The sequence below is a fragment of the Vigna unguiculata genome, unplaced genomic scaffold, assembly GCF_037176805.1.
Source record: "Vigna unguiculata cultivar grain cowpea cultivar isolate G323 ecotype 2 unplaced genomic scaffold, ASM3717680v1 ptg000269l, whole genome shotgun sequence".
NCBI lineage: Eukaryota > Viridiplantae > Streptophyta > Magnoliopsida > Fabales > Fabaceae > Vigna > Vigna unguiculata.
Genome location: NW_028196905.1, coordinates 34668 through 47500, shown reverse-complemented (window position 1 = coordinate 47500; position 12833 = coordinate 34668).

Sequence of the window (12833 nt, the reverse complement as noted above, 5' to 3'; positions counted from 1 at the left end):
TTTATAGCTGGACAATTAAAGAATAGAGTTTCATTTCGTAAAGCAATGAAAAAAGCTATTGAATTAACTGAACAAGCAGGTACAAAAGGAGTTCAAGTACAGATTGCAGGACGTATTGATGGAAAAGAAATTGCACGTGTCGAATGGATCAGAGAAGGTAGGGTTCCTCTCCAAACCATTCGAGCTAAAATTGAATATTGTTGTTATACAGTTCGAACTATTTATGGAGTTTTAGGGATAAAAGTTTGGATATTTTCGAAATAAAGAAAAATATGTCCTTCTTTCTATTCAATAATTCAATGTCCTATTTTGATTTTATATAAAACAAAAAAGAAAAAATTACTCGATTTTGATTCTCAAAAATTTATCTATTTTATAAGATTGAATCGACTAAAAAAAGAAATTAATCATTTTATAGAGGATTGCCATGCTTAGTGTGTGACTCGTTAGTTTTTTAGAATGATTAAAAAAAAAAAAGAAACCGGTTAATAGTATCAATTCATTTAAAAAGAACTAATAACCAACACATCACTTCGGATTATCTAGATCTAAAGAATTAGTCAAAAGAAAAAAAATTTAATAAAAAAAGAATATAGCAACTGAAAAATTGTGAAAGATAAAAGAAAAAAAAGATTATTTAGTTGTAAAGCAATAAAAATATATAGATAAAAGAAAAGGTGAAAGAAAGAGATTAAAATATATCAATGATATAGAATTCGAATATGTAAAGGTCTATGGGTCATCTCAGAAAAGATAGTGTATTAAAGCATCCTTAAAAATAAAAAAGAATAATATATATATTTTTTTTTTATTTTTAATGTCAATAAATTAAGAGCTCTGAATCAAGAAAAACTGATAATATTGATTCACGAAAAAAGAAATGAATATTCTATTCTAAAAAAATTTTATTAATTTTTAGCTATGAGAAAGGCTCCATTGTCGAATTAAAACCTAACCATTAATCGAGAGGCGATGGGAACGACGAAACCTGCAAATACTTAAGACTTAAGATTTTATTAAAAAAATCTTAAAGAAAACAAATCTTAATGATTTCTTAGGTGGGATGGCGGAAGAAACCTAAAAACAATCCATTTTTTAGGAGTTGTACCCTACATTAACATCTGAATTTCATTACATCTGAATTTGAGAATAAAAGAGTAAATATTCGCCCGCGAGAATTTTTCTTTTATTGAATTTTTTTATATTTTTGCCAATTCTAAGAATCGATATTGAAAACAAGATCTAAAAATTTCGAAGATTGTATGAAATCTCAAAAAATACCGAGATTTCGTTATTTACTAAACATATGACTATTTCTATTATTTTATCGATTAGATAGAATCTATATCCATATAGATATAGATATTTGAATTACTTCATTCGCGAGGAGCCGTATGAGGTGAAAATCTCATGTACGGTTCTGTAATAAAGATGGAATTGAAAAACAACCATCAATTATAACCCCCAAAGAACCAGATTTCGTAAACAACATAGAGGAAGAATGAAGGGAATATCCTATCGAGGTAATAATATTTGCTTCGGAAGATATGCTCTTCAGGCACTTGAGCCAGCTTGGATAACATCTAGACAAATAGAAGCGGGACGGCGGGCAATGTCAAGAAATGTTCGCCGAGGTGGACAAATATGGGTACGTATTTTTCCAGACAAACCGGTTACAGTAAGACCTACTGAAACACGTATGGGTTCAGGAAAAGGATTTCCCGAATATTGGGTAGCTGTTGTTAAACCTGGGAAAATACTTTATGAAATGGGTGGAGTACCAGAAAATATAGCAAGAAAGGCTATTTCAATAGCATCATCCAAAATGCCGATACGAACTCAATTCATTATTTCAGGATAATAAAAGAGAACCAAAGAAAATAGGTCTTTAGAATGAAAAGAAAAAAGGCAATAATAGGTTCCTTTTTTTTTGAACACAAAATATTTTTACTTCCTTTTTTAGATTGAAATAATAAAAAAATGATATGATTCAACCTCAAACTCATTTGAATGTAGCGGATAACAGCGGAGCACGTGAACTGATGTGTATTCGAATCCTAGGAGCTAGTAATCGACGATATGCTTATATTGGCGACATTGTTGTTGCTGTAATCAAACAAGCAGTACCAAATACGAACTTAGAAAAATCTGAAGTGATCAGAGCTGTAATTGTACGTACTTGTAAACAACTAAAACGTAGCAACGGTATAATAATTCAGTATGATGATAATGCTGCAGTTATAATTGATCAAGAAGGAAATCCAAAAGGAACTCGAATCTTTTGCGCAATCGCCCGGGAATTGAGACAGTTAAATTTCACTAAAATAGTTTCATTAGCACCTGAGGTATTATAAGAGGAAACCACGATATGGATATATTCTTTTTTTGTGAAATAGATAAATGTATCTATTTTATCTCAAAAATATATCTTTTGTAATAATTATTATTTTGAAGAATTCGTACTTATAAGTTTTAGAAGTAGCCATTTTTCTTTATTTCAGATTTATACTTGAAAACCTAAACAATATCTATATCTATCTATATATAGATATGGGCGAACGACGGGAATTGAACCCGCGCATGGTGGATTCACAATCCACTGCCTTGATCCACTTGGCTACATCCGCCCTTATAGTAAAAATGATCTATATCTCAAATTCTACCTTTTCATTATCCTTTTTTTTCTAACAAAGGAAAAAAAAAAAGATAAGGAATCATTAAATCAATCAAAAACGTATGTATAAATCTATAGAAATCTAAAAAAAAGATTACTAATCCAATATCCAATATAAAGGAGCAATATTAACAAAGTTGATATTGCTCCTTTATTTTTAAACAAAAACTCGTCTACTTTAAATTAAGATCAAAATTTTATCCATTAACAGATGGAGCTTCCATCGCAGCTAGATCTAGAGGGAAATTATGAGCATTACGTTCATGCATTACTTCCATACCAAGGTTAGCTCGGTTAATAATATCAGCCCAGGTATTTATTACACGACCTTGACTATCAACTACGGATTGGTTGAAATTAAAACCATTTAAGTTGAAAGCCATAGTGCTGATACCTAAAGCGGTAAACCAAATACCTACTACAGGCCAAGCAGCTAGGAAGAAATGTAAAGAACGAGAATTGTTGAAACTTGCATATTGGAAGATTAATCGGCCAAAATAACCATGAGCAGCTACAATATTATAAGTTTCTTCCTCTTGACCAAATCTGTAACCTTCATTAGCGGATTCATTTTCTGTGGTTTCCCTGATCAAACTAGAAGTTACCAAGGAACCATGCATAGCACTGAATAGGGAGCCGCCGAATACACCAGCTACACCTAACATGTGAAATGGATGCATAAGAATATTATGCTCAGCCTGAAATACAATCATAAAATTGAAAGTACCTGAAATTCCTAGAGGCATACCATCCGAAAAGCTTCCTTGACCAATAGGATAGATCAAGAAAACAGCAGTAGCGGCTGCAACAGGAGCTGAATATGCAACAGCAATCCAAGGACGCATACCCAGACGAAAACTAAGTTCCCACTCACGACCCATGTAGCAAGCTACACCAAGTAAGAAGTGTAGAACAATTAGTTCATAAGGACCGCCGTTGTATAACCACTCATCAACAGAAGCTGCTTCCCAGATCGGATAAAAATGCAAACCTATAGCCGCAGAAGTAGGAATAATCGCACCAGAAATGATATTGTTTCCATAAAGTAGAGATCCAGAAACAGGCTCACGAATACCATCAATATCTACTGGAGGGGCAGCGATAAAAGCGATAATAAATACAGAAGTTGCAGTCAATAAAGTAGGAATCATCAAAACACCAAACCATCCAATGTAAAGACGATTTTCGGTGCTGGTTATCCAATTACAGAAGCGACCCCATAGGCTTTCGCTCTCGCGTCTCTCTAAAATTGCAGTCATGGTAAAATCTTGGTTCATTTAATCATTAGGGACTCCCAAGCACAAAAATTCTCTATAATGCGAGAATTTGAGGACTTGTTATTCAACAGTATAACATGACTTATATACCAGTGTCAACCAATACTAATATCCATAGTATGTTCTTATTCATTAGTATGTTCTTATTCATTTCGGTTTATCCGAATTTACCTTGTTTATCCCATTTCATTGATTCATAAAAAAAGTTTATTTTCTATATATCATTCTATTTATAGAAATAGAGAATAGAAATATAGATATAATACAACATCGATCTACAAAAATGAGTTGCCCGGGACTTGAACCCGGAACTAGTCGGATGAAGTAGATAATTTATTCTTGAATAAAATTCAACAATAGAATAAAACAAGAAAAAATCCCTCCCCAAGCCGTGTTTGCAGTTTTCATTGCACACGGCTTTCCCTATGTATACATCTAAACCTTAATTACTTGCCTAGCAAAAGACTCTAAGAAAGTGAAATATAATATTTAATTCATTAACCCCGAATCTTGACTCTGACTACATGAGCATTTCAAAATCCTATATATAGATATAGAAGACTAAAAAAAATGATTTTTTTATCCTCATTGAATAAAAAGAAGGAAGTTCGTTTTATCAATTTACACCGATTTAAAAAATAACATAACCTATTTTCAATTATAAATAATTGACGAAATCGTTTCTTAAAAGAATATCCAAATACCAAATACGACCTCTATAAAACCTACGCAAAGTAAAAGAAGTTCTTGGAAAAATCAAAGAAAAAAGATCTTCTTCTGTAAAAAATTCTTGCAATAATTTTTCTGAACTTAATTTTTTCAAATAAATGCGCACAGTACTTTTATGCTTACGAGCCAAAGTTTTTATACAAGAAAACCGAAGTATATATTTTATTTGATAGAAACTCTTTTTTTTTGCAGATCCATTGTAATAATGAGAAAAATTTCTGCATATGCGCAAAAACCGGTCAATAATATCAAAATCAGATAAATTGGCCCAAACCGGCTTACTAATAGGATGACCCATTACATTACAAAATTTTGTTTTAGCCAATGATCTCATTAGAGGAATAATGGGAACTATTGTATCAAGTTTTTTTATAACAATTTTAATAAGAAATGAATTTTGCAACATTTGACTTCGTACTACTGAAAGATTTAGTGGAATACTTAAAAAATAGCCTAAAAAGTGAAATGAATACTGAGATAATTCGTTTATATAGATCGTTTCTAGTCCAGCCCAAATATCAAAATGACATTGCCATAAATATATAAAATAGTATTTCCATTTATTTATCAAAAAAGGAGTATTCTTTAAAACCAGAATTGATTTTCCTTGATATCTAACATAATGGATGAAAGTATCCTTAAAGAAGAAGAAAGTATATGAACAATTCTTAGTAGATACTTCTACAAGATGTTTTATTTTTTCATAGAAAAAAATTCGCTCAAAAAAAACGCGAAAATGTTTTAACTGTAACTGAGAGGATTTGTTACGTAGAAAAAGAAAGATAGATTCATATTCCCATACATATAAATTATATAGGAACAAGAAAATTCTTCGATTCCTTTTTGAAAAAAAAGTAAAAATCCATTTTTTTGGAGGAAAAAGACTATTCCAATTATAATAGTAATAAAAAAACAACCTTATTAAATGAAAGAAAGAGACATCTTTTATCGAATATCGCAGGATTTGAACCAAGATTTCCAGATGGATAGGATAGGGTATTCGTATATCTGACTTATGATTTAAATATATCAGTTGATCTTCGAAAAAGGGAAAGATCGAATGAATTGATTGAAAATTTTTATAAGATTTTACGATTTCTAATCCCCTTAAGGAAGAGCTAAATAATTGTAGAGAAAATAGAATCTCCACGACGATACCAAAACCTTCTAATATTATTTGAGAAAAAAAATGATAATTATAACCCACAAAAGTATTTTTTTTAGAATCATTAACAAAAAGAATGAAATGAGTCTGTTGATACATTCGAGTACTTAAACGTTTTACAATTAGTAAACTAAATTTATTGTTATAATCGACATTTTCTATAAAAAAGGACTCATGAGCATAAGCTAGTCCATAAATAGATTCCCGAAAAAAAAGTGGGTATAGGATGTCCTGGTATCGAGATCTACGGAGTTCTAAATATGCTTGATATTGCTCCATTAAAAAAAAAAAAGTCTATTTGGTCAAACAAAGAATCAGAGATTCATTGGATTATCAAATGATACATAGTGCGATATGGTCAAAACAGAAAATTATAGGTATAAATATATACCTAGAGAAGTAAAACCCATTAACGGACTCTCTCTAATCGATTTTTTGCCTAATTTTTGTTCTAGGATAACGAGCTAATTAAGAATCCTTTATTTTTTTTTTACCTAATCGCTCTTTTGATTTTGGAAAAAATATCTTTATCAATATACTCTTTCTTTTACACATTTATCGCTACCCCAAAATACCAAAAGATAATGGAAAATAGCTATATAGTTAGGACTCATAACAAAAATAAACCATTCACCAGAAAAGCTTTTCCCACATCAAGCACTAACCTATTTTTAACGTACAATTAGATGGGGTAATGATCCAAATAAAAAATAAATGAAAGCTCGATGCTTTTTGTTTCCCTATTAGAATTAGAACCACCAAGTTCTATCCCTTTATTAATCAAACCCAACGGAATTTTTTTTGTTACGAGCCAAAAATTCAAACAAAAATTTGAGCTGGATCCTAAAAGAATGAAATATTTTTAGAATTCTTCATTGATACGACATGCTACTTTTTCCAGTCATTCCTTTCTGGATCAGTCGTGGTTTTACAAGCTCTACCGATAGTATCGACGAACCCATTGCTTCATAGAAATGCGTAAAAAATAGAGTCGCTCTTAAAAGCCGAGTACTCTACCATTGAGTTAGCAACCCCATTACAATTTAAAAAATAAGGTGGATATTTATACCCAATCGCAATCAAAAAAATAAAATTACAAAATTGAATTGTCTAAAAAACTAAAAAAAGATATACCACCTATTTAAATACTATGTTCTTGAAATACTATGTTAGAGTTATCCATTATTATTATATATATAAGACTATATATATATATTGGTATATATAGATCTAATATTTTCGTATATATATTCGTGTTTACCTTTCAATTCACTTACTTATTCATTAACAAAGTTTTTCTTGTTTGTCTCGCAGAAAGAAAACCAATGAACCTACCATTTGATGAAGTAATAACGCCTATTTAACGTAAGTAAGGTGATCAATTTATTCACGATCGGATTATATTTATTTGATACAGTGTTGTCAATATTAGTATTGAAAAAAAAATACAATCGAATAAATACAATCGAATTAATAAGATTTTCAATCTTATTAATTCGATTATTAGTATTATGTTAGAATTACTTATAAGAAAAATTATTTAAATATATATATATCTTTTTTTATTCTAAAATGATATTCTAAACTAAAAAAACGTATAAAATTATAGAAATATAGAAATCAATAGGAAAATACAAATTTCATATAGAAATGGAACAACTTCCCTATTATGTGAAATTCACATCGAAAAAGGCAATAGCCAGTTTCCCTTATAAATTGTAATCACTTTTTTCGTAAAATATCGTCTACTTACTATGCTTCTATTCCAATACGAAAGATAGAAATCTGTTTAATAATTAAGTATCTTTGTATTCGGCTCAATCCTTCTTTTAGGAAAAGATTGTGCCGAGTTTAATTGCAATTAATCCAAAGTATCCATTGCTTCGAATTCAAATAGTATCCATTGCTTCGAATTCAAATTTGATCTCCTTCCATACTTCGCAAGCAGCAGCTAATTCAGGACTCCATTTGCTAGCCTCACGGATAATTTCATTACCTTCACGAGCAAGATCACGTCCTTCATTTCGAGCCTTCACACAGGCTTCAAGAGCTACTCGATTAGCTACAGCACCTGGTGCATTTCCCCAAGGGTGTCCTAAAGTTCCTCCGCCAAATTGAAGTACGGAATCATCTCCAAAGATTTCGGTCAGAGCAGGCATATGCCAAACGTGAATACCTCCCGAAGCAACAGGCAGAACACCTGGTAGAGAAACCCAATCCTGAGTGAAATAAATACCACGACTTCGATCTTTTTCAACAAAATCATCACGCAGTAAGTCAACAAAACCTAAAGTGATATCTCTTTCCCCTTCAAGTTTACCTACTACGGTACCGGAGTGAACATGATCTCCACCAGACAAACGTAATGCTTTAGCTAATACACGAAAGTGCATACCATGATTCTTTTGTCTGTCGATAACTGCATGCATTGCACGATGTATATGAAGAAGTAGACCATTATCTCGGCAATAATGAGCCAAGCTAGTATTTGCAGTGAATCCCCCTGTTAAATAATCATGCATTACGATAGGAACGCCTAATTCTCTGGCAAATACAGCTCTTTTCATCATTTCTTCGCATGTACCCGCAGTTGCATTCAAGTAATGCCCTTTGATTTCACCTGTTTCAGCCTGTGATTTAAAAATCGCTTCAGCACAAAATAAGAAACGGTCTCTCCAACGCATAAATGGTTGGGAATTCACATTTTCATCATCTTTGGTAAAATCAAGTCCCCCACGAAGACATTCATAAACAGCTCTACCATAATTCTTAGCGGATAACCCCAATTTAGGTTTAATAGTACATCCTAATAGGGGACGACCATACTTGTTCAATTTATCTCTCTCAACTTGGATGCCGTGAGGCGGACCTTGGAAAGTTTTAATATAAGCGGTTGGGATTCGCAAATCCTCCAGACGTAGAGCACGCAGTGCCTTGAACCCAAATACATTACCGACAATAGAAGTAAACATGTTAGTAACAGAACCTTCTTCAAAAAGGTCTAAAGGATAAGCTACGTAAGCAATATATTGATTTTCTTCCCCAGCAACAGGTTCGATGTGATAGCATCGTCCTTTGTAACGATCAAGACTGGTAAGCCCATCGGTCCACACAGTTGTCCATGTACCAGTAGAAGATTCGGCGGCTACCGCAGCACCTGCTTCTTCAGGTGGAACTCCAGGTTGAGGAGTTACTCGAAATGCTGCCAAGATATCAGTATCTTTGGTTTCATACTCAGGAGTATAATAATTCAATTTATAATCTTTAACACCAGCTTTGAACCCAACACTTGCTTTAGTCTCTGTTTGTGGTGACATAAATCCCTCCCTACAACTCTTGAATTAAGAATTCTTGAAACAATAAGGTCTACTCGATATGACTTAGGAGTTAATGAAATCTTTTACAAAAATCAACTACTATTATCAATTAATCCCAAAGGTTCGTTATGTTATTATTAAATTAAACGATGGTATTTGATTTGTCAAATACATCATTATTGTATACTCTTTTCTATGTATGGCGCAACCCAATCTTTTTTTTTTTTCAATTTGATCTTATTTTTTAATTTTGAAATCGAAAGATCTAATCTAAATAATAATAATAATTTATTCTTAATCTTGACAGTGATATATGTTGTCTATGTAAATCCTAGATGTAAAAATAGGCAGCTTTCTCCCCGGAAAATAAAAAAAGAGGTCAAAAAATAGGGAAACAGAGGGTAAGTCTAAAAAATTGTCTACTGAGGAAATACGAAAGCCAATGATAAAAAAAATGAATTCTAAATTAAGGTACAGGTTCGAATTCCATACAGAATATAGATGATATTTTCTAGAATGATAGAAAAAAAGAAAAGACTTTCGAAAGATTTTATCCAATTGAAATTTTCAAAATAACTGCAGTAAGCTTAAGAATTCAATAATTGAATTTGAATAAGTAAGTAAACAGTTAAAGAGGATTGATGGAATAGTACCAAAAAAATGGAGTACTAACTCCCATTTCTTATTTCTTTTTGAATTAACCGATCAACTTGCTTTCTTATCGAACATTTCTTTTTGATTTAAAAACTTTTTCGGAAAAAAAAATTGGCTTTTGATATGCGAATAAATCCTCCTACTTCCGGTCCTGAAGTTTCTTCGATTGAAAAAAAAAATCTGGGACATATTGACCAAATAATTGGTCCGGTACTAGATGTAGCCTTTCCCCCGGGGAAGATGCCTAATATTTACAATGCTCTGGTAGTTAAGGGTCGAGATACTGTTGGTCAACAAATTAATGTGACTTGTGAAGTACAACAATTATTAGGAAATAATCGAGTTAGGGCTGTAGCTATGAGTGCTACAGATGGTCTAATGAGAGGAATGCAAGTTATTGACACAGGAACTCCCCTAAGTGTTCCAGTAGGCGGAGCAACTCTAGGACGAATTTTCAACGTGCTTGGAGAGCCGATTGATAATTTAGGTCCTGTAGATACTCGTACAACATCTCCCATTCATAGATCTGCGCCTACCTTTATACAATTAGATACAAAATTATCTATTTTTGAAACAGGAATAAAAGTAGTAGATCTTTTAGCTCCTTATCGTCGTGGAGGAAAAATAGGACTTTTCGGTGGAGCTGGAGTGGGTAAAACAGTACTTATTATGGAATTGATCAATAACATTGCCAAAGCTCATGGAGGTGTATCTGTATTTGGCGGAGTAGGTGAGCGTACTCGCGAGGGAAATGATCTTTATATGGAAATGAAAGAATCTGGAGTAATTAATGAACAAAATATTGCAGAATCCAAAGTAGCTTTAGTATATGGTCAAATGAATGAACCACCCGGAGCTCGTATGAGAGTTGGTTTAACTGCCCTAACTATGGCGGAATATTTTCGAGATGTCAATGAGCAAGATGTACTTCTATTTATCGACAATATCTTCCGCTTCGTTCAAGCAGGATCTGAAGTATCTGCCTTATTGGGTCGAATGCCCTCTGCTGTGGGTTATCAACCCACTCTTAGTACTGAAATGGGTTCTTTACAAGAAAGAATCACTTCTACCAAAGAAGGGTCCATAACTTCTATTCAAGCAGTTTATGTACCTGCCGACGATTTAACTGACCCTGCTCCTGCTACGACATTTGCACATTTAGATGCTACTACTGTACTATCAAGAGGATTAGCCGCCAAAGGTATCTATCCAGCAGTAGATCCTTTAGATTCAACCTCAACTATGCTCCAACCTCGAATCGTTGGTGAAGAACATTATGAGACTGCGCAACGAGTTAAACAAACTTTACAACGTTACAAAGAACTTCAAGACATTATAGCTATCCTTGGCTTGGACGAATTATCCGAAGAAGATCGCTTAACCGTAGCAAGAGCACGAAAAATTGAGCGTTTCTTATCACAACCTTTTTTCGTAGCAGAAGTTTTTACCGGTTCGGCTGGAAAATATGTTGGTCTAGTAGAAACAATTAGAGGGTTTAATTTGATTCTTTCTGGAGAATTAGACGGTCTTCCTGAACAAGCCTTTTATTTGGTAGGTAATATCGATGAAGCTACTGCGAAGGCTACGAACTTAGAAACGGAGAGCAATTTGAAGAAATGACTTTAAATCTTTGTGTATTGACCCCCAATCGAATTGTTTGGGATTCAGAAGTGAAGGAAATCATTTTACCTACTAATAGCGGACAAATTGGAGTATTACCTAATCATGCGCCTATTGCCTCAGCTGTCGATATAGGTATTTTGAGAATACGTCTTAAAGACCAATGGTTAACAATGGCTCTGATGGGGGGGTTTGCTAGAATAAATAATAATGAGATAACTGTTTTAGTAAATGATGCGGAAAAGGGTAGTGACATTGATCCACAAGAAGCACAGCAAACTCTTGAAATAGCAGAAACTAATTTGAATAAGGCTGAAGGCAAGAGACAAACAATTGAGGCAAATCTAGCTCTTAGACGAGCTAGAACACGAGTAGAGGCTATCAATGTTATTTCATAACAAGTTGAAATTGATGCGTCCCAATATCCGAAAACAATAAAAAGAAAAAAGAAACAGTCAGAAGAAAAAAGTAAGTAGAAAAGCTTATTAGATACCACAGTCAAAGGTATCTAATAAGTTATAACTATACCTTACCTACTATTGGATTTGAACCAATGACTCCCGCCGTATGAAAGCAATACTCTAACCACTGAGTTAAGTAGGTAATTTAGGACTCCTCCTCAAAAAAAAAAAAAGAAGAGTACCCATCTATCAGATTAATTGATTATAAATGTAAAATTACTGATAAGCAATACCAACCCCCGTTCAAGGGATTCGATCATGTAATATTCATCTTGACAAGCAATTATCTTCATACTATGATAAAATATGTATCAAAAACACAAGGGCTGTAGCTCAGTTAGGTAGAGCACCTCGTTTACACGAGCGCCAATGCTTTTTTTCAGAGGAGTTCATCTTGTAATTAAAAAAGTTTATCTTATAGTAAGAAATCGGTGTCTTACTCCATTTTAAGGAACAAAACAAGAGAACACTAGCCTGACAAAGGGTTTAGCCATAAAATCGAATCCATAATTGATTTGAGATATTGATAAGGTGAATACCCATTTCTCGTCAATGCTAAACATAAAGGGTATAGGGACCTAAAAAAGATTATCTTTTCTTCCTATTTTATGAACTTTAAGGTGTATGAAGTGTCATTTCTTATCTTCTATTTTAATTTTAGTAGGTGGATAAAGAGTCCATTTAACTTAAGTTGATCTAGGCCAGAAGCAGACCTACGTCAAGATAATCCTTCTTTGAAACACTTTGGTAGTGCTCTTTGATTGTTATACAAATAAAAAAGAAGAGCATAGGGAATCATCTCTTTATTCTTTACTGTAAAAAAAAAAAAAGATGGTGGACTAACTAATATTTTTATCAGTTAATGAAAAAGCTCAATGCAAAAAAAAATGCATGTTGGGTTTTGAAAACAATTTAAATCATTTAGATAATAATTAG